Source organism: Cetorhinus maximus, chromosome 1 (assembly GCF_964194155.1).
Source record: "Cetorhinus maximus chromosome 1, sCetMax3.hap1.1, whole genome shotgun sequence".
In the NCBI taxonomy this organism is placed as follows: Eukaryota; Metazoa; Chordata; class Chondrichthyes; order Lamniformes; family Cetorhinidae; genus Cetorhinus; species Cetorhinus maximus.
In genome coordinates, this window is record NC_135879.1 from 184,928,022 (window position 1) to 184,951,474 (window position 23,453).

A 23,453-nucleotide genomic window follows, 5' to 3' on the forward strand; every position below is an offset into this window, starting at 1 on the left:
TCCTGTCCACAATCTACAAGGCACAATTCAGGAGTGTGATGGAATATCCCCTCTTGCCTGGATGAGTGTGGCTCCAAAAACATTTAAGAAACTCAACACCATCCAGGACAATGTAGCCTGCTAGATCGGCACCCCATCCACCAACCTAAACATTCATTGCCTCCACCAGCAATGCACAGTAGCAGCAGTGTGTACCATCCACAAGATGCACTGCAGCAACTCACCAAAGCTCCTTTGACCAAATCCACGATCTCTATCTAGGAGGACAAGGACAGTTGATGCATGGGAACACCACCACCTGGAAGTTCCCCTCCAAGCCACCCACCATCCGACTTGGAAATTTATCGCCGGATCTTCATTGCCACAGGATCAAAATCCTGGAACTCCCTCCCTAACAGCACTGTGAGTGTACCTACATCACGTGAACTCAGTGGTTCATCAATGTAGCTCACCACCACCTTCTCAGTTAGGGATGGGCGATAAATGCTGGCCCAGCCAGCAACGTCCACACCCCATTAAAAATAAATAAAAACTGGAGGGAACAGAGGGCACTAGAGAGTCCTTGCCTTCTACTAGAAAACTTTAATATTGCTCCCTTCATTTTAGCGGAGCTACCATTACCGTCCACGTGATGGTCCTCGGAACAGGTAAGTGCAGACAGGAAGAAACTCACCAGGGACCTGGACCCTGCCTCACCCACAACTAACTGCATGTGGTGGGTGGGGAAGGAGAGTCCAGTGATGCTCCTGACAATGACAGAGAAAAGGGAAATAAAAAAAGGAAATGCTGGAAATACTCAGCAGGTCTGGCAGCATCTGTGGAGAGAGAAATAGAGTTAATGCTTTGAGCCCAATATGATTCTTCTTCAGGAGTGGAAGAAGTTTTGCTTTTACTTTTTTGCTTTGACATCAGAGAAGAGTGAAATCCAAGTTTGACAGTGTGGCAATGATAGGCCTTACTGCTAAATTTTTCTCTTACTTGTGGCAGTATCCCACCAATTTTGGGTACGGTCACAAGAGAGAATCCAGTACCTAATGTTACTATTATATTTTTGGTTTCTTTTACACTTTCTCCCTGCAACATCTTTGGTTTCTATATTTGAGACTACTCTCATCAGCATGCCTCCTTACAATCTCAAAGGCAGAATATTGCCGTCGGCGTGTGGAGGCGGGCCCGACACGCTGACGTGTAAAGTGACACGCGCTGACATCGGGCGTGCGTCCCGACATCATCACACGTCATTTCGATATTTTGTTCGGCGGGAGTGTGCCGGAGGTAGCTGCACGCCTGCCAATCTGTCAACGGCCTATTAAGGCCATTTAAAAAGCAATTAAATTAAAAGCAATAAAAAGGCAGGCAAAGAGCCCAAGCGGCCTTTACATTTTTCAGGAAATGGTCTCCTGAAGCTTGTACAAAATAAATAAATACATTTTCATGACTTCGCAAACATGTCCCAGCTCATGTGACACTGTCACATGAGGGGCCATGTTTAAATAATTTTTTACTTTATTATTTGAAAACTTTTATCATGTACTTAATCTCCCTGAGGCAGCTCCGTGCCTCAGAGAGATTGCTGCATTCTTTTGCATGTGTGAAAGAGCACAGGCCCTGACTCTCCATCCTCCCCCGCCCGCACAGGTAATGCTGAGCACATCGGGGTATGCGTCACACTGGGCGGGCATTAACTGGCCCGCCCGCATAAAATGGCGGCGTGCAGCTGATTGCGGGCTGCGATTGGCTCCACGCCCACCCCTGCCGGCTCCTACCCAGCCCACCCGACATAGGTAAGATTCAGCCCCAAGAGTCGATGGGGAACATATCCATAAGAAAGAACATAAGGAATAGGAGAAGGAGTAGACCACATAGCCCATAGAGCCTGCCCCGTCATTCAATACCATCATGCTAATCTTGGGCTTCAACTCCATTTTCCTGCCCACTCCCCAGATCCCTTAATTTCTTGAGAGACCAAAAATCTGTCTACTCCAGCCTTAAATGTATTCAACGATAGAGTATCCACAACCTTCTTCCAAAGATTCATAACCCTTTGAGTGAAGAAATTTCTCCTCACCACAGTTCTAAATGTTCGGCCCCTTATCCTGAGACTGTCCCCAATGTTTTAGATTCCCCAACCACAGGAAACAATCTCTCAGCGTCCATCCTATCAAGTTCCATCAGAATCTTGTATGTTTCAATGAGATCGTCTCTCATTCTAAACTCCAGAGAATATGAGCCCAATTTACTCATCTTCTCATCATAGGACAACCCCTTCATCCCATGGATCAATTTAGTCAATGTTCACTGTACTGCCTACAAAGTAAGTATACCCTTTCTTAAATGTGAAGACCAAAACTGCACACAGTTATCCAAATGCAGTCTCACCAAAACCTTGTACAACTGTAGCAAGACTTCTTTATTCTTGTACTCCAATCCGCTTGCAATAAAGGCCAACATACTCTTTGTCTTCCAATTTGTTAGCTGCACCTGTATGCTAACTTTCTGTGTTCCTTGCACCAGCACACCGAAGTCTCGATTGAATATCAATGCTTATAATTTTCTCACCTTTTAAAATATATTCTGCTTTTTTATTCTTTACGACCAAAGTGAGTAACTTCACATTTCCCTATATTGTATATCATCTCACTGCCCACTCACCTAACCTGTCTATATCTCTTGCAGCCTCTCTGTGTCCTCCCCACAGCTTACTTTTCCACGTAGTTTGGTATCATCAGAAAATTTAGAGACATGTGATCTCTACAGGCAGTCCCGAATAAGAGGAGCTAATGGAGGCTGGACTTCAGGTAAATACGGGATACAATGGGGCTGAGAAGCCCCAATGATAGGGGTGGGGGACTGGCTAATGAGTCCTGGGGGGAGGGTTAAAGGGGGGAAAATGAACCCCCCACCCCCACCCCCCGCCGGACCCACCCACCCAACTGCGCAACGCCAGCCTTAGTTTATGAGCTATAGCTATATCTTCTTTAATTTCTCCCTTTCTCAGCCTGGTCTTCTCATAATTTACTATTGAAACTTCTTTCATTCCACACATTGGTCTAAGCCCAGCTGCTGCTTGCTTAGCACCTTGGGTGATACTCTTCTTGCTAACTTGCTAAGTGTCAACTCGGCTGAAGAGTAACACTCTCATCCCTGAGTCACAAAGGTTATGAAATTAAACCCCACACCAGGCATGTATGATTCAGACTGACAGTGTAGTACTCAAGGAATGTAGCCTGGTTTAATATGCCATGCCTTGGATGAGATATTAAACTGATGGCTTTTCCCTGTTCTGACGGCTTTAAACAAATGACACTATTTGAGCAGTGAATTCTCTAGGTATTTCACAAACATTGCTCCTTCAACCGACATCTCCTTTACTATTTGCAGGACCATGCTGTGGATTTACCTACAAAACAACAATGATTCATTCAAAAATAATTCAGTGGTTATGAAATGCTTTTGAGATTTCCTGAGACACGGTAAGCACCTAATGAATGCCAATTCCACCTCCTTCCTTACCAGTATTTCAATTTTTTACTGTTGCCTTTCCTCCTGTCAGCAGGAGACTTGCACATACCTGTCTTCTATACTCTCCAATCTCTGTTCCTCTTTGACAACTCTGTTTTCTTGGAAATAAATAGGGGGCAGAGACCACACTCTATAACCTGAAGCTAAGAATTTAGCTCTGCTTTCAGGAAACAAAGGGCATCAATCAAAATCTCTATGCACTTAGTTTATTATAAACATTGGAGACCTGAATGACCTGTCACCCCTTTATGAACTTATAGCACTTGACCTAACCTTGAAAACTGGAATCACTCTTAAAACACGAACATGCAGCTCAGATAATATGATAAAACAGCTTGAACAAACATTTTTTTTAAAAGCCGATTCAGATTTGTGCCTAGAATAAAGCACATGGAAAGCAGAGAAAAGGCAGTAATGTACTAAATGTCTGCAAAATGGCGGGCCCTTAAAGAACATAATAATACTTAGACAAGATCCTCAGTTGGGATATATCCTCTATATTTATGTAGAAATGAGCAATTACTGGAACCTGGAGGCTCCCATAATTTGTTTTGCAGTAAAGTGTTTCAAAGATCCGAGAAAAACATAAATGTATACATGGTGCATTACTTGTAATAAATGTGCAGACTCGTGTTCTGTGTGGGTTAGGTAGCCAGTGATGGAAAACCTCTGAGACCAAGAATTAATTGTCCAGAATGAATGTTTCTCCCTTGGCTTCCTGTAGGCATGTGTGAAATGAAATTGGACAATTGGGCAATTTAAGATAATTGCCAAATGAACCAGTGGAGAGATGAAAAGGCATTTTTTTAAGTAGCCAAGTAGTTATAATCAGGAATGCACTGCTTGAAAGGATAGTGAATAAAGTAGCTTTCAAAGGGGAATTAAATGCATAATTGAAAAGGAAAGATTTGTAGGGGTATGGCGAAATAACAGAGGAGTAGGACTAATTTGATAGCTCTTTCAAAGAGCTGACACAGGCATGTAAAGCTGAATGAATCAGAGTAGTCATGGTGTCATGATTCATAACAGCATAGAAGGAGGCCCTTCAGCCCATCAAGTTTATGTTGGCTGCCTGTGGAGCAATCCATTCAGTACCATTGCCCATTCTATCCCCATTTCCCGGCAATTTCTCAAATGCCCGCCCAATTTCTTTTTGAAATCATTGATTGTCTCCCCCTTCCCCCAGCCTTGTAGGGCAGCAAATTACAGGTCATTGCCACTCATTGTGCAAAAAAGTTCTTCCTCTCATTCCCTTGCTCCAAACCTTAAATCTGTGTTCCCTAGTTCTTGTACCATCAGCTAATGGGAACATATTTTCTTTGTCTCCCTAATCTAAACCTGTCATAATCATGTGCACCTCTATCAGATCTCCCCTCAACCTTCTTCGTTCCAAGAAGAATCATGCAGCTTCTCCAAACTAACCTTGAATCTAAGATCCTCAACCCTGGAACCATTCTGGTAAATCTTCTTTGCACCCTCTCAAAGGCCCTCACATCCTTCCTAAAGTTTGGTGACCAGACTAGATGAAATACTCTAATTGTGGCCTAACCAGAGCTTTATAAAGTTTCAGCATAACTTCCCAGTTTTGGTATTCAATAACTCTACTTATGAAGCCCACAATCTCATATGCTTAGATATCAACACTCTCAATATGTTCTGCCACCTATAAAGATCTATGCACATGAACCTCTGGTCCCTTTGTCCCTGCACACTCTTTAGAACTGTGCCATTAATTATATATTTCCTATCCCCACCCCTTCTGGCAAAATAATCATCCCACATTCATGTATGAAATTCCATTTACTACTTGTCTGCCCATTCTGCTAGCCCACCTATGCCCTGTTGCAGGTGATAGGTTTCACCCTCACTGTTTTCTACACCTCCAAGTTTAGTACCTTTGGCAAACTTTGAAATTTTATTTTGCGACCCAATATCCAAGTCATTTATAGATATCAAAAAAGCAGTGGTCCTAGCACTAACCCTTTGGGAACACTACTGTCTACCATACTCCAGTCTGAAAAACAATCAATTAGCAAAACTCACTATTTTCTGCCCTTAAGCCAATTTTTTTAATCAAGTTGACACTGGCCCTTCTATTCCATGAACCTTAATTTTATTATCCAGCCTTACCCAGCCTTTCATGGCCTTCATAAAACTATATACCCCTCAGCTATCCTATCCCTCTCCTTTAATGTTTGCAAGCTTCTATTTTCATTGTCAGACACAAATGACACAGCTCCTTGCAATGTTGAGCCAACACAAGTTGGTCTGATAATTTTTTGCTTCTGAAGTTAATTGTGGCTTTGATGCTTACACTTCCTTTTTGAATGCATTTAAGATGTCACCAAGCATAGAAATCAGAGCAATATTCCCCTGGAACTAACACACTCAGAAGTAACATTTAAAAATGGCTAAATATTTATTTAAGCAGGACAATTAATAATGAAGTAAGGAGATACTCCTGGCATGCAAATACCATCATTACTTGAATAATAAATCTGTTTCACTGTCACAGTCTGTAAACTGAAGTCTTAAAGAAATAACCAGCCTAGAATTCCATGGAACTGCTAGTGGTGATTCAAACAGTACACTAAAAATCAGATGAGAATTGGCAAAGTTTTACTTGCAGAATGAAAGTGTTTATCTGAAATATGTGAGTGTTTATCACCTTTTACAGAACTTACCATTGATTTTTATTATCATACAAACATACAAATTAGGAGCAGGAGTAGGCCACTCGGCCCCCCGAGCCTGCTCCACCATTCAATAAATTCATGGCTAATGATTGTAACCTCAATCCCCACATTCCTGCCCACCCTCAATAACCTTTCACCTCCTTGTAATCAAGAATCTATCTAGATCTGCCTTAAAAATATTCAAAGACTCTGCTTCCACTGCCTTTTGGGAAAGAGAGTTCCAAAGACTCATGGCCCTCCGAGAGAAAAAAATTCTCCCAGTCTCTGCCTTAAGTGAATGACCCCTTGTTTTTAAATAGTGACCCTTAGTTCTAGATTCTCCCACAAAAGGAAACATCCATCAGTCTGTATTAGTGTATAGCTATACGCTAAAACAGACTTTCTGAAAATCAAAGAGGAATATGCTATCTAACTGATTTTCATGGGTATAGGAATTGAAGGCTTTCTGGTTAAAAAAAGTGCAAAAGTAGAAAAAATTAATACCCCATTGGGTATAATTTACATGAATACTCTAATGCAAATCCAAAATGTAATAAGATAAAATTAATATTATAGGACATAGCTTATTTGTTTTTGGTTTTAATAACCAATTGCTTATCTCCCATTCTTATAAAGAGAAGCTTATCATTCTCTCTACTGAAAAATAATGGTTTAAGTAAAATAACAGTTTATGTCTTTAGTCATGGCAATAGAAAAAGACAGTTAAAATGTCAGATGCTGCACCACCATCACCCCATCGGAATACCACACTGGTGGGGTAATCTGCACCTTTGCTATCAACTTACAATGGTTTGAGGCATCAAGTTTACAATTAGACATTGGAAAAGTAGACAGTTTACAATTGGATACTGGGAAAATCAAGTGCAGATAATATGTTAAAATTTCTTTATGGCATTCAAACAACAACTTGCATTTATGCAGTGCCTTTAACATAATAAAACATCTTAGGGTGCTTTGCAGAAGCATTATACGACCAAATTTAACACCAAGCCACATAAAGAGATATTAGAGCAGATGACCAAAGGGGTAGGTTTTAAGAAATGTTTTAATGGAGGAAAGAGAATAGAGAGGCAGAAAGGTTTAGGGAAAGAATTACAGGCCTTAGAGCCTAGGCAGCTGAAGACATTAATTTGATTGCTTAATGGTTAACAAAACTATTAAGCAATATGTTTTAGTATCCCATATATACTAAAATAGTATACATTTACACAAACACATTTAAAATTGCACTCAGTTATGTTCATTCAGTTACATGTCATCTCTATGATACTCTATGCATTTGATCTAATTTTCTCAAAACTGTGTTTATAGAAATGACACATTTTGCATTTCAACTTCAGTTTGTCCGGAGTATTGTTCAACTAGTGTTTCAAATATGGGGTTTATAAGATTGCTGTGGTTCAGGACTGTCTCTTTAATTTAGGTTAAGATGGAAGAATGAAGGGGGTCATGTGATCTGTTCTGAATCCTGCTCAACAACAAACTTGGGTAGCTTGGTTGCTAAGGGTTAAAGAGGGAACCCAAGCTGCCTTACAGGGAAGAAGGTGCAAGCTATTTACACCTGCAAACAATGATCAGAGCAGCTGTGCTGACGGTAACTATTAGTCAGTAAGTCTCCGAGTCCCATGGAGGTGATAGGAATGTCAGGTTTTGTAAATGGTTATACTATAAACTGCCTATTTATTTCCAAGAAAGTATTAAGTAGGGGATCTAGAGGATAGCTAATTATTGCTGAAAAAGAGACATGCTATCAAAGCTTTTCATCAGGACAGATTCGCAAGAATATCAATTGTAAAGGAACAACAATTTATGCTGCATGAGAAGAGAGTACTGATTGGTTGGCAAATTGACTCTGATTGGTAGAGGTGTTGCCGTGGAGAATGCACCAGGGAACAGTTAAATGCTAACCTTTTGTTTAAATTTTTAAATTCAAACCAGGCAGTTTGACCCTGGTTGGTCAGGGCATTACCATGGGGAATGAACCAGGGAATGGATGTCCCCCAAGCTTTTGATTAGTTGAGAAAATTGCAATATGTGGATATGCTACATCCGTCTGAAAAGGACAGGGCCCTGTGTGTGAATATATGTAGCTACTAGCATGTGTAAGTGAACCACACTACAAGCCCGACTGATAATCTTAAATTGGTTGTCAGCGTAATTCTTAGCGCAATCAATTATTATTCTTGAAAATCTGCCCTGATGAGTGCAAGATGACAGCATGTCTCTTTTTCCAGCAATACTGAAGTTCTGTACTACCAAAAGACTATTTGGACAGCTAATTAGCATTTCAACCTAGATACAAGGGCCATTTTGATTAATGTTTCCATGGATGGGAATTGTCCATCAGAAGCCATTGTAAGATCTGTTTGCATATTTTCCTTAATATCACTAAACCTCATAGACAGAGTCAATCTACAAGAATCCAAGAGAGAAAATTAAGGCTTGCTGCCTTTATCTCTCTGCTCTGAGAGAGAGAGCAGAGAGATAAAGGCAGCAATCCTTGATGGTTCACAATGTAGAATGCAGGTGGGTGCTTATGCTCAGATTGAAGAGACCAAGGTCATAAGGATTTTAATGAAGCTGCAAGATTCGCCTAGCATGGGCAAGAGGGAAGAATCTCCTTTTACTTCCTCACTGTGAAAGTCAGTTCATGAATTAGAAGTTTTCTGGCTGGAAAAGGAAAAGAAAGGAAGCATGCTGTCAGGAGCTAAGAATCACTTTGGACTGGTTCCGGGGGAATAGAGAGTATACTTAAGGGACAGAATAAAGTATTCCCATAAAGGGAGATTTTCAGTTATTTTAAATGTTAAATGGGGGACTTTTTCTGTAGTTAAGAGTATAGGTTGCCTACTGAAATAGTATTTAGTTTATTTGTTACAGCAAATGTCTTAAAACTTGAAATATTAATGTGTGATCCTTTCAGTCATTCACTGGAAGTTCAAATTTCTTTTTATTAAGCATCAGTCTCTACAGGGATCGTAACACAAGTTAATGTTACTTGATTTTTCTTCAGGAATGATTGTCACTAGATTGGGTAACATTTGTATGGTTGCCATGGTCCTAGTATTTATGAGGAAGCATGAGTGAGCAAGAGTGTGTGTTTGCAGAGGTCCTGCCAAAGTTAATGCAAGGATCTTGTTATCATTTTATTACCATGTTTCTCACTTGGCAAATGGCCAGGTTAAAGGTTGACTGTCTGCAGAGTGGGAAAGCCAGTGGTAGAAGCTGATTGTTTCACAGAGTCTTGGCAAGTGGAAAACACCGTGGGTCATTGTGGGCAGTCAGACCAGCAATCAGACAGATAGGGGTAGTGGGAGAGACCCTGATTATGACTGGAGTGGGTGGGGGAGGTGGGTCCAGAGCAGCAATCAGGAGGGAACCAGAAAACATTGCATGTTTGGGGAGGGTTGGGTTTGGCCAATCATGCAGAAGAATTTCTTGAGGCGCTGGGGATGCACTCCTGCCCACCCTGGCCAAAGCTCTAAAAAGCACCTAACCTGCTGGATCCTCCTGCTCCTGTCTCCCTTCAATTGTTTGGTCTTCTAAGCAATGGGAAGCCCAATGGCCAGCGTCAATTTCAAATGTTTGCCAAAATCTAAGGATGGGGTTCTCATTGGCATGTAATCATAGACCTGTCTCTCAAATGCCCTCTATACATGCCATGGTTAAAAAGGAAGTCGGCAAATTCACATCATTATAGGAGTCAAATTTTGCATATTTGATGATTTAACCCCTGAATTTCTTCATCTGTCTTGTGGGAAGGGTGATGGAGGATGAGTTTCAAAATCCTAATAATTCTATTTTTATTTTGTTTTCAGTTAAAATTTTCCTTCGAAAGACTTTCTGATTCTACCTTTTCATCCCCAAATGCACAACTTCCAAGCTCCTGTATCTCTGCACCTTTCATTGCAAATATACACATCGATTTTTTGAAAGATGGAGGATGAAATCCTTCTTTGAGCCAAAGTAATGCCTGTTTTTCTTCATGGATAAAAATCCATTAATTAAATTCAGTTCTCAGAAATTGTGTTTAAAACCACATGTCCTCATGATCTTAGGAGGATCATAATTATGGAAAAATACAGACAATATACTTCTTTCATTAAAACAGAAATTTTAATACATCAGACCCCCACTTCTCAGGACCATTGAGATGTTAAATGGTTATATTATGCAAGACACAGCATGCATTGAATTGCTTTGATGGGTGTACTGAAGGGCAACTTCTGATTGGCATGAACTAGTCTTTGAGCTTGACAAACATGTTCCAATGTTTATCTCATGGTTTTAATAACATCCTCCTAATAGATTATCTGATAGCAATAGCCTCATCACATATGGCTTGATTTCTTGTACAATTGTTACGTGGAAGCTATTCACAAATTATTTTCAGATAATCAGTTTGGCATGAACATTGCCAGGAGTTGGCATTAATTTGCATGCTGAACTTTTGCACACTGCATGTAACTTACATATTCATCAAACATAACTTTTTTTAGGTCCATTGGTGTACAAATAGAGGCAGTAAATTAAATCTAAAACTCATGGAAAATCCACTGCTGATTAACTAAATAGGGAGAGTGAGGATTAATATTTCATCTAACACATTTTCTTGCCTTTTAAAGCTGTAAATTGCTGTCCTTCAGAACAAAGATTCCATTCAAATGAGCTTTCTTTACTAATGAGGTCAAAGGGTTAAAACAGTATTTAAATATCTACTTCACTCGAGGCTTATAGAACATCCTCAACCTCGTAGATGATGTCCTCATGGAATCATAGTGTGGCTTTAGGGCTAACCGGGGGAGACAGCTGATGTAGCAAGGCAACTGCAAGAAAAGTCAGAGAGCAACATCAGGCTTTTGACAGTGTGAGCTGACCGGCTCTATGCACTTGCTTTAAGCTATGCCACAAGGATGTGCTTTTTGAAGGTATGATTTCTGATTTTTTTCACTGGCTGGTTTTTAAACTGGAACCACAAACAGCCAATTTTATTTTATTTTTAAAAGAAATAGCCCAGGCAAGTAGAGTTGCTACAAAGCAAATTTGCATTCCACAAAGTTGGAATGAAGGCAGATAATCGACCGCCCAGGCAACGTGAAAGACCCCATCTCCTGACTATTCACATCACACTGAGACTTTGAAAATGTTTCTGAGATGAAACATCAAAATTGAATTACCTGTTCTGAAACAATAACAGCAGCAGGCATGGGCTAATCAACCCCCTCTGGAATATACAACCCACAAGGTATTTCAAGAGAACCCCTGTCAAACAGGAGAGAGGAAGAAGTGAAAAGGATGATTGTGTACTGAAACAGGCTGCTGGGGCCGTGCGCTTTCTCTTTTCCTCTCTCTCTCTTTCTCCCCCCCTCTGGAATTACTATGCCCAGTTTGTAAAATGACCACACTGAGAAGAAAACGACTGTGAACCAAGGTCTTTTAAAACTTGGAAATGTGCTCCATACAACTGCTTCCAGGAGAAGAGCTAAGCTAAACAGCCACAATATTGAATCACCACATCGAGACCAATCGAGGAGCAGCTAACCATATACTCCATTTTTTATTTAATGGACTGTAGAATACTTATAAGCCTATCATCTTACTCTGCCAATTAGTACATGTCAGTGTATGGGCCCAGATGAATGTGTGTGACTGTTTAAATGGTGTCACATTTTCCTTATTTTATTTTTAGCCCAGGAATATTTTCAACAAGCTTACCTTGCTCTTGGTTAAACCTAACAAAACCTGCCTGAGTAATTCTCCACAACCTCAACACATAAATAGTGGGACACTCACAGAATTGGCAAAGCAAACCCTCTAATTTTTTAAGAAACAAACCCTATTGTGGTCAAACGAGGAGTGAGAGAATAGGGGAGCCTTTTCATCATTCCTCACCTGGTCCTAACAGCTTGTCCAAACAAGTCTGTCAAAACCCTGTGCCTATTGCATGATGGCATGGTTGAATGTGTCTGTGCCTATGATGAGATGTCTTTACGGTAAGCAGTGACATAAAACAAGGATGTGTCGGGGCACTCCAACACTTCAATCTCTTCTTTGCTGCAATGTTTCAGGAAGCCATCAGGGACATGCCTGCAGACATCAATAGAAGGTTCCATTTAGGGAAGTTATTCAATCTCTCCAGACTGCGTGCCTCCAGCAAAGTCATACAGGCCATAATCAAAGAGCTTCTCTATGCAGATAACTGTGCCCTAGCTGCCACAACAAGGAAGACATCCAGACATTGGCAAGTGAATTATTGAATTTTTCCCAAAATGTTTGTCTCCAAATCAGTGTCTTCAAGACCGAGGTTGTTTCAGCCAACACCAGAAACGCACTATGAAGCAACAGGCATAACCGTTGATGGCACCAGTCTCAAGGCAGTAGAAAAATTCTCATACCTTGTGTTTTCTGGGAATGCCCTAGATGAAGATATCTGTGCACTCTTCCAGAAGACAAGTTCTGCCTACGGCTGATTCCATGATCATGTCTGGAAACATGGCATTAAGACTAAAAGCAAACTCTACCAGACCGTTGTCCTCATAATGCTGTTGTGTAATGAAGAACTCTGGGACTGCTATTGGTGCCATATCAAAGCTCTGGAACTCTCCACCAAAGAGCCTTGAGGTCCATCATGAAAATTCGATGGCAGGACAAAATCATAAGCAACTAGGTGCTCCATCATGCTGGGCTCAACTGTATAGAGATCACATTCCAGAAAATTCAACTTAGATGGGCAGGCCATATCATTGGCATTGTGGATTACAGAATCACCAAGCAGATCTACTGTGGGGAACTGTCACATGACAAACTACATCAAAGTGGTCATTACAAACAATATAAGGCTACCCCGAGTAGAACCTTAATTTTCAGGCTATCACCCTTGGGAAAACACAGAATCACAGAATTGTTACGGAACAGAAAGAGGCCATTCAGCCCATCATGTCTGCGCCAACTCTCCGAATGAGCATTATGACTCAGTGCCATTCTCCTGCCTTTTCCCTGTAACTGTGTACATTGCTTCTATTTAAATAATCTAATGACTCCTTGAATGCCTCGATTGAACCTGCCTCCACCACACTTCCAGGCAGTACATCCTAGACCCAAACCACTCATTGTGTGAAAAAGTTTGTTCTTACATCGCATTTACTTCTTTTGCAAATCACTTTAAATCTGTGCCCTCTCGTTCTCGAGCCTTTTACAAGCGGGAACAGTTTCTTGCTATCTACACAGTCCAGCCCCTTTTGATTCTGAACACCTCTATTAAATTTTGTCTTAGCCTTCTCCTCTCCAAGGAGAACAGTCCCAACTTCTCCAATCTATCTTTATAACTGAAGTTCCTGCTCCCTGGAACCATTTTTGTAAACCTCTTCAGCACTCTCTCCAATGTGTTTCCATCCTTCCTAAAATGTGGCACCCAGAACTGTACACAATACTCCAGCTGAGGTCTAACTAGTTTACTATACAAGTTCAGCATAACCTCCCTGCCCTTGTACTCTATGCCCCTATTAATAAAGCCTAGGATACTATATGCTTTATTAATTGCTTTCGCCACCGTGCCACCATGACTTGTGCACATATACAGCCAAGTCCCTCTGCCCCTGCACACCTTTAGTGTTGTACCTCTTGTTTTATACTGTCTCTCCATGTTCTTCCTACCAAACTGAATCACCTCACACTTCTCTGCATTGAACTTCATCTGCCACCTATATGACCACTCCACCAACTGTTGTCAGGAAAATATATAACTTTCATAATGTTATTGGAATATATTATAAAGTAGGAATAGTGTGTGTCTCTGTGTGTGTGTGACTTAATTTAATTAAAGACAGCTGATTTGAAGGCTTTGATGTGTCAGAAGAGAAGCCAGGTTTGAAATGCTAAATGAGTAAACATGGTTGGAGTTTAAGAATGTGAGGTGTAAAAGGAAAATTTAGATAACTTAGATTAGTTTGAATTTCAAAGAGGTGGTGAAATGCCAGAAGAAACCAGTGTGTTTATTTTTCCCAAAGCTTACTGATAAAACTGGTACTATGAATGATTTTTATTATTAGAAAAATAGATTTGAAAAGGCATATTGGGACAATGGGATTTACATTAAAAAGGCGGAAACCTGTATAAAAGAGATAAGGCTATGTGTAAGAGAAGGAACTCTAAGATCTAATAAGTGTGAAAAGCCTCAAGCTCTAAACTCAAGTTGCTGCCGACATGAACTGAAGTGAAGAAAACTCACTTTGCATTCGACTGTTCAGGATATCGTGTTACTTTGCCTGGGTCGATTAAAACCCATGGGCTGAATTCTCCGGTTGGCGAGCAGGGGCGGGGCCCTCTCACCAACACATAAAATGACATGCGGTGACGTCGGGCAGGCGTCTGTGCACCCGCCAAATTTTCAAAGGCCTATTATGGCCTGTTAAAATCTAATTAAAGCAATTAAATGAGCTGCCTGCCCAACCTTAAGTTGGGCAGGCAGGAGAAGAGCCTAGGCGGCCTTCGCATTTATCATGAAACCTCATCCACGGACGGGATGAGGTTTCATGAAGGGTTTCAAAATTCAATAAAATTTTTAAAAATAATTCTTTGACATGTTCCAGCTCATGTGACCTCTGTGCCTCAGGGAGATTTCTGCGCTCTTTCATGCGTATGCGTGAAAGAGCGCAGGCCCAGACTCAGGGAATCCCCCCCCCCCCCGCCTACACAGGGAGCACTCAGCACTTCCAGGCGAGTGTCACGCGGCGGAGTGGCACCGATCGGGAACACCAATCAGGTTCACACCCGCCCCCAGACAACACCCCCAATGGGGGGAAAATTTTTCCCTATGTGTTTTACTGTTGCCTTAACGGAGGTGTAACTGGGAGTTAGATTAACTAGGGAAGCTAAGAGTTATCGAAGTAATTTGTAAACCTATGTATGTGCTTAAAATTATATTTATTATCAATAAAGGTTTAATTTTAATTTGTAAGAAACCTATAAGACTCAGTGGTCTTATGACTTCTGAATTCAAGGCACGCATCTCGAAATAAAAAAATTATAAAATAGTCGTGGGACTTGAACAGTTCAGCATTTACCATCCAATGTGCCATAACACTGCCTTTTGAAGTTCTAAATTTCCTCCTCGCAGTTTACAATACTTCCAAGTTTTGTATCATCCACAAACTTTGAAATTGTCCCCTACACACCAAGATCTAGACCATTAATATACATCAGGAAAAGCAAGGGACCCAATACCGACCCATGGAGAACTCCACTACAAACCTACCTCCAGAATCAAAAATATACATTAACCGTTACCCTTGTTTCCAATTACTCAGCCAATACTGCCGCCCATGTGGCATTCATTCACGGGATGTGGGCTTTGCTAGCTGGGCCAGCATTTATTGCCTTTCCCTAGTTGCCTTTGAAAAGGTGGTGGTGAGCTGCCTTCTTGAACCGCTGCAGTCCATGCGGTATAGGAACACCCACAGTGCTGTTAGGGAGGGAGTTCCTGGATTTTGGCCAAGTGACAGGGAAGGAACGGTGATATATTTCAAAGTCAGGATGGTGACTGACTTGTAGGGGAACTTCCAGGAGGTGGTATTCCCATGTGTCTACTGGCCTTGTCCTTTGAGATGGTAGTGGTCGTGGGATTGGAGGGTGCTGTCTAAGGAACCTTGGTGAATTCCTGCAGTGCATCTCATAGATGGTATGCACTGCTGCCACTGTGCGTCAGTGGTGGAGGGATTGGGGTGCCAATCAAGCGGGCTGCTTTGTCCTGGATGGCATCAAGCTTCTTGAGTGTTGTGGGAGCTGCACACATCCAGGCAAGTGGGGATTATTCCATCACACTCCTGACTTGTGCCTTGTAGATGGTGGACAGGCTTTGGGGAGTCAAGAGGTGAGTTACTCATCAAATGATTCCTAGCCTCTCACCTGCTCTTGTAGCCATAGTATTTAAATGGCTAGTGCAGTTCAGTTTCAGTTAATGGTAACCACTGGGATGTTGATAGTGGGGTATTCAGTGATGGTAATGCCATTGAATGTCAAAGGGAGATGTTAAGATTCTCTCTTTTTGGAGATGGACATTGCCTGGCATTTGTGTGGTGTGAATGTTAGTTGCCACTTGTCAGCCCAAGCCTGGATATTGTCCAGGTCTTGTTGCATTTAGACATGGACTGCTTCAGTATCTGAGGAGTCGCAAATGGTGCTGAACGTTGTGTAATCATCAGCTAACATCCCCACTTCTGACCTTATGATGGAAGGAAGGTCATTGATGAAGCAGCTGAAGATGGTTGGGCCGAGGACACTACTCTGAGGAACTCCTGCAGTGATGCCCTGGAGCTGAGATGACTGACCTCCAACATCTACAAACATCTTCCTTTGTGCTAGGTATGACTCCAACCAGTGGAGTGTTTTCCCCCTGATTCCCATTGACTCCAGTTTTGCTAGGGCTCCTTGATGCCACACGTGGTCAAATGCAGTCTTGATGTCAAAGGCAGTCACTCTCAGTTCACCTCAGCAGTTCAGCTCTTTTGCCCATGTTTGAACCAAGGCTGTAGTGAAGTCAGGGGCTGAGTGGCCCTGGCGGAACCCAAACTCGGCATCAACGAGCAGGTTATTGCTAAACAAGTGCAGCTTGATAGCACTGTTGATGGCCCCTTCCATTACTTTACTGATCATCGAGAGTAAACTGATACAGCGGTAATTGGCTAGGTTGGATTTGTCCTGCTTTTCTGTGTCCAGGACACACCTGAACAATCTTCCACATAGCTGGGTTGATGCCAGTGTTGTAGCTGTGCTGGAACAGTTTGGCTAGGGGCGCGGTAATTCTGGAGCACAAGTCTTCAGTACTATTGCCAGAATATTGTCAGGGTCCATAACCTTATCTTTTGCACTGATGTGCTGGGCTCCCCATCAATGTGGATGGGGTTATTTGTGGAGTCTCCTCCTCCAGTGAGTTATTTAATTGTTCACCACCATTCACTACTGGATGTGGCAAGACTGCAAGGCTTAGATCTGATCCATTGGTGGTGGGATCACTTAGCTCTGTCCATCACTCGCTGTTTATGTGTTTGGCACTCAAGTCGCCCTGTGTTGCAGCTTCACCAGGTTTACACCTAATTTTTAGGTATGCCTGGTGCTGCTCCTGGCATACCCTCCTGCACACTTCATTGAGACATGGTTGATCCCCTGGCTTGCTGGTGATGGTAGAGTGGGGGATATGCCGGACCATGAGTTTACAGATTGTGTTCGAGTACAATTCTGCTGCTGATGATAGCCCACAGTGCCTCATGGGTGCCCTGTCTTGAGTTGCTCCACCTGTTTGAAATCTAACCCACTTAGCACGGTGGTAATGCCATGCAACACGATGGAGGGTATCCTCAATGTGAAGGCGAGACTTTGTCTCTACAACAACTGTGTGGTGGTCACTCCTACCCATACTGTCATGGAGAGATGCATCTGCGGCAGGCAGGTCGATGAAGATGAGGTCAAGAAAGTTTTTCCCTCTTGTTGGTTCCCTCACCACCTGCAGTAGACCCAGTTTAGCAGCTATGTCCTTTAGCTGTTCAGCCAGCTTGGTCAGTGGCGGTGCTACTGAGCCATTCTTGGTGATGGACAGTGAAATCCCCCACCCAGAGTACATTCTGTGCCCTTGCCACCCTCAGTGCTTCCTCCAAGTGGTGTTCAACATGGAGGAGCACTGATTCATCAGCTGAGGCAGGGCGGTTAGTGGTAATCAGCAGGAGATTTCCTTGCCCATGTCTGACCTGATGCCATGAGACTTCATGGGGTCCGGAATCAATATTGAGGACTCCAAGGGCAATTCCCTCCCGACTGTATACCAATGTGCTGCCTTCTCTGGTGGGATGGTGTCTGGGACATTATCTGTCAGATATGATTCCTTAAAGATGACCATGTCGGGTTATTGCTTGACTAGTTGGTGAGGCAGCTCTCCCAATTTTGGCACTAGCCCCAGTTGTCATTTCCCGTGCCTAGGTTGATGCCAGGTGGACCGTCCGGTTTAATTCCTTTATTGAGGCTTTGTTGCAGTTTGATACAACTGATTGGCTTGCTAGGCCATTTCACAAGACAGTTAAGAGTCAAACACATTGCTGTGGGTCTGTAGTTCGGACAGCAGATTTCGTTCCCTAAAGGGGATTAATGAACCAGATGGGTTGTTACAACAGTCAACAATGGTTTCATGGTCATCATTAGACTTTTAATTCCAGATTTTTATTGAAATGGCAGGATTCAAACCTGGATCCCCAGACCATTACCAATTACTAATTGGGCAAAGAAATCTCCTGGATTACTAATCCAGCAACAATATCGCTACGCCATTGCCTCCCCGTTGAAGCACTGAAATTTTGTTCAGTTTGTTTCGATGACCATCCACACTAAACTTGCAACATCCAATGTGCCCAAAGGAAAGCCAGAGGTGGTGCAGCACCAGACGCTCCTCTAAGCATGATCAATGACAATATGAACTGCCAGTTCTGTGGAAGTCCATACGAACCCCATATCGGGATCTTCAGTCATGAGAGGACCCACAGAAGACAATGAAATTATTTCCAGCTTGGACACACTCAAACAATGTAGAGTCTACCATAATATAATGTAAAGATTGATTGTGGTCCCCATGCAACACTAAATCACTAGCTTATTTTAGCACACATAAGTTTTTCCATTGGAGTCCATCTCATATTGATCAACCAAAACTCTTCCACGTGTCAGTGATGTCAATGTTTACCAAGACTGATTAATTTATGAGATTGTTTGGAATAAGTATTGGAGGCCAGCTGATGATTTTTGAAATACATTTTGACTAACTCTTGACATTAAGTTACATGAAATGATAAGTTATGTAAATGATAAGCTTGCTATATCCATCACTTTGGATGACCTAACATTAGCAGATACTGATAATCCTCAGTAACTAGTTGATGACAGATTATACATAACCAAACAGAAATAACGCTAGCAACCATTGTTCACACAGCTCTCCTGATGAATTAATAAAACCCGCCACTGTCAAAGACTTCTGTGTATTTTCTTCATTAGACAGAAGATTGCAGTTAACCTGTCATCATCAAACTGCCAGAAGTTGCAAACATGCACTGAAATAAGCTGAGAACTCTATGTAGTCGAGCCATATTCACTTTGTAAAGCAACAGTCATCCACAGGTGTCGAACTATTCAATCACCTTATCTAACTATTTCTTAACATTGTGCCCACCCTTTTGTGTTACTTAGTCAATTTGTTGTAACTTCTAGTCCATTATTGCTCTGAGTTGCACACTGATGGAGATAGAGTTAAGAGGCAGCTGGCTTGGATGGTTTTCCTGCAGCCTCAGAGGTTTGAGATGACTCTTGTTTCAGTGAAACAGCTATCCCAGAGAGCTCACCTTCTGTCAGCCTTTCTTTTGCAGTGTTCAGGGATGTCAAGCCATGCCCAAAGTTCCCTCATTTCCATTGGAGGGGGCCTTAAGAGAGCCGTTTCATTGCCATTGTCAAGAGGAAAAGTGACATCAACAACTGGTCAGTCTCATCACATTGTGAATAGTTACAACCAAGTCTCAAAAGTTCTATGCAAATGTAACATTCATGTAGACCCTCTAAGAATTGTTTCGAAGAGTTGTAGCTTCCAGTCTGGAATGAAACCATCTAAATTTTTATGATGTCTCACTTGCGTAAGGATTCTTGGACATGACACAGAAAGTCGAAAGAGAGACAGAAGCGTGCATAAGAAAATTGTGATAATTTGCAAAATACAAATGTTATTATGACGTAAAAAGTAACAAAACCATAACACATTGCTGTCTATAACTCTTGTCAGACATTTGATGCACTTCTAGGGAAGATCCTATTTTTCTTGAAAGGGGACAGGGTGAGCAAACAGATGTCAGAAAATTAAGTTGCGAGGAGAAGTTTCAAAGCTTGAGGTCAGAGGTCAATGAAGACCACAGTCAATTGAAGGTTCTAGGATGTACTCACTGAAAATCTCTGTCATTGACCTTGTTGGCCTTTCTAAGGTCTTAGAAATAATTAACTGTCAGAACAAGTACACTCCTAAACTCCTATTTTTCACAGAATCACAGAATCACACAGTGCAGAAGAGGCCCTTCGGCCCATCGAGTCTGCACCGATGCATGAAACACCTGACCTACCTACCTAACCCCATTTACCAGCACTTGGCCCATAGCCTTGAATGTTATGATGTGCCAAGTGCTCATCCAGGTCCTTTTAAAGGATGTGAGCCAATTCCCCTCCACGACCCTCCCAGGCAGCACATTCCAGACCGCCACCACCCTCTGGGTAAAAAAGTATTTCCTCACATCCCCGCTAAACCTCCTGCCCCTCACCTTGAACTTGTGTCCCCTCGTGACTGACCCTTCAACTAAGGGGAACAGCTGCTCCCTAGACACCCTGTCTACGTCCCTCATAATCTTGTACACCTCGATCAGGTCGTCCCTCAGTCTTCTCTGCTCCAACAAAAACAACCCCAGTCTATCCAACCTCTCTCCATAACTTAAATGTTTCATCCCAGGCAACATCCTGGAGAGTCTCCTCTGCACCCCCTCCAGTGCAATCACATCCTTCCTATAATGTGGCGACCAGAACTGCACACAGTACTCCAGCTGTGGCCTCACCAAGGTTCTATACAACTCCAACATGACCTCCCTACTTTTGTAATCTATGCCTCGATTGATAAAGGCAAGTGCCCCATATGCCTTTTTCACCACCCAACTAACATGCCCTTCCACCTTCAGAGATCTATGGACACACATGCCAAGGTCACTTTGTTCCTCAGAACTTCCTAATGTCATGCCGTTCATTGAATACTTCCTTGTTAAATTACTCTTTCCAAAGTGTATCACCTCACAGTTTTCAGGCTTAAATTCCATCTGCCACTTATCTGCCCATTTGACCATCCCGTCTATATCTTCCAGTAGCCCAAGACACTCAACCTCACTGTTAACCACCAGGCCAATCTTTGTGTCATCCACAAACTTACTAATCCTACCCTCCACATAGTCATCTATGTCTTTTATATAAATGACAAATAATAGGGGACCCAGCACAGATTCCTGTGGTACGCCACTGGACACTGGCTTTCAGTCAATAAAGCAGCCTTCTGTCATCACATTCTGTCTCCTACAACTAAGGCAATTTTGAATGCACTTTATCAAATTACCCTGTATCCCATGTGCATTTGCCTTCTTTATAAGTCTCCCATGTGGGACCTTGTCAAAGGCTTTGCTAAAATCCACATAAACCACATCAACTGCACTACCCTCATCTACACACCTGGTCACATCCTCAAAAAATTCAATAAAATTTGTTAGGCATGACCTCCCTCTGACAAAGCCATGCTATCCCTGATCAAACCTTGCCTCTCCAAGTGGAGATAGACTCTCCTTCGAAATTTTCTCCAATAGTTTCCCCACCACTGACGTGAGACTCACTAGTCTGTAGTTCCCTGGCTTATCTCTACAACCCTTCTTAAATAGTGGAACCACGTTAGCTGTTCTCCAGTACTCTGGCACCTCCCCCATAGCCAGAGTAAAGTTAAAAATTTGGGTCAGAGCCCCTGCAAACTCCTCCCTTGCCTCCCTCAGCGGTTTTGGACACAAATCATCTGGACCTGGAGATTTGTCCACTTTTAAGCCTGCCAACACCTCCAATACCTTGTCACTCCCAATGTCAGTTTGCTCAAGAACCTCGCAGTCTCTTTCCGCGAGTTCCATACCTTCATCCTCATTCTCTTGGGTGAAGATGGATGTGATGTTTTTAAGCTTGACAGATGTTTTTAAGCTTGGTATTTGATTGTTTCACCATTATGACTAATTTGGCTTCATTAATTTGGCTCAACCAATTCCTGTTGGTGTCTCGACTCCAAGGCAGAAATTTAGAATAGCATTTATTCACAGTTACATTTCCCCGGGCCACAGTTGCTTATGTTGATTTCTGTTTGCTTTATGGTGGTTTTCAGATTGTCTTGTCATTCTCAGAAAATTTGGGAATAAGTTCCCCTTGGCATGGTTGACATAGAAACTGGCATAACTTTCAATGTAATTTGTGCTCAAGAACAATGCAGGAAATTACAAGCCACTAGTGGAATGATCCTGTGGTGACAAAATCCCCCTATGAAATAGAACCATAGAGGGTTACAGCACAGAAAGAAGTCATTCATCCATTGCCTGGAATTTTAATACCTCCTCGTGCAGCAAAAATGTTCTCGCATTGCCTGCAGTCTTCAGCAGAATCATGGCAGGAGGCGCTAAATGGCCAAAATTGGCCATTACAAGTGGAAAACATTTGATTCTGTTAGAACTCTTTGTGGGCCAGGAGGATCATCTGTGCTTCTCCTAAGGTTTGCAATGGGTCCAGCACATTACAGGAAACCCCACCCCGATCGCTGGTTGCCTCCAGATTCCTCCTCCTAATAACTGCCAGGTTCCATTCCACAGATCCCTGGCCACAGCTAATGCCACCAAACTCATTCCCGCTGGTGAGAGAGTGAATCTGGCAAGGTGTTAGGCAGGACTCTGTGAAGTATTTTTAAATGAAACCTTTCTGTTATAATTGGCAGCTCCTCCAGATCTCCTCACTCTGCAGGTATACCACCCTTTTTAGGTCACCACATCATTTCCACCTCCCTTTTAAAGGTAGGGCCATCAAACATGTGCCAGCTGTTTGAGCAACCCAAAATTAATTCCTCTGACCCACACACTTCCCCTCTCTGTATTACATTGCTTCAAATCTTTATTCAATTTTCCCTTAGCTTATACAATAATCTCTGCCTCAATCACTTTTCGTGGCAGAGCATTCCATGTTCCAACAATGCTCTCTGTAAAGAAATTCTTCTTATTCATTATGCTCCATTATTGTAGCATCATGCGACTATCGGGATGGTAGAAAAACTAAAATTGACCTTGGGATAAAAAAAGAAAATGTTCGAAGTACTCAGCAGCTCAGGCAGCCTCTGTGGAGAGAGAAACAAAGTTAACAGTTCAGGCCAATGACATTTTCATCAGGAAAACCTTTACTGTTTTTATTTCAGATTTCCAACATCCATTGTATAATTTTTTTTTTTTAGGCGGAATTTGGTCTCTTTTCAACACCAGCATCTTATATTTATACAGCACCTTTAAAATAATAAAATGTCCCAAGGTGCTCCAGAGGAGAGTTATGTCGCAAAATTGGATGCTGAGCCACAAAAGGAGATATTTGGGCAGATGGTCAAAAGTTTCATTGATGAGG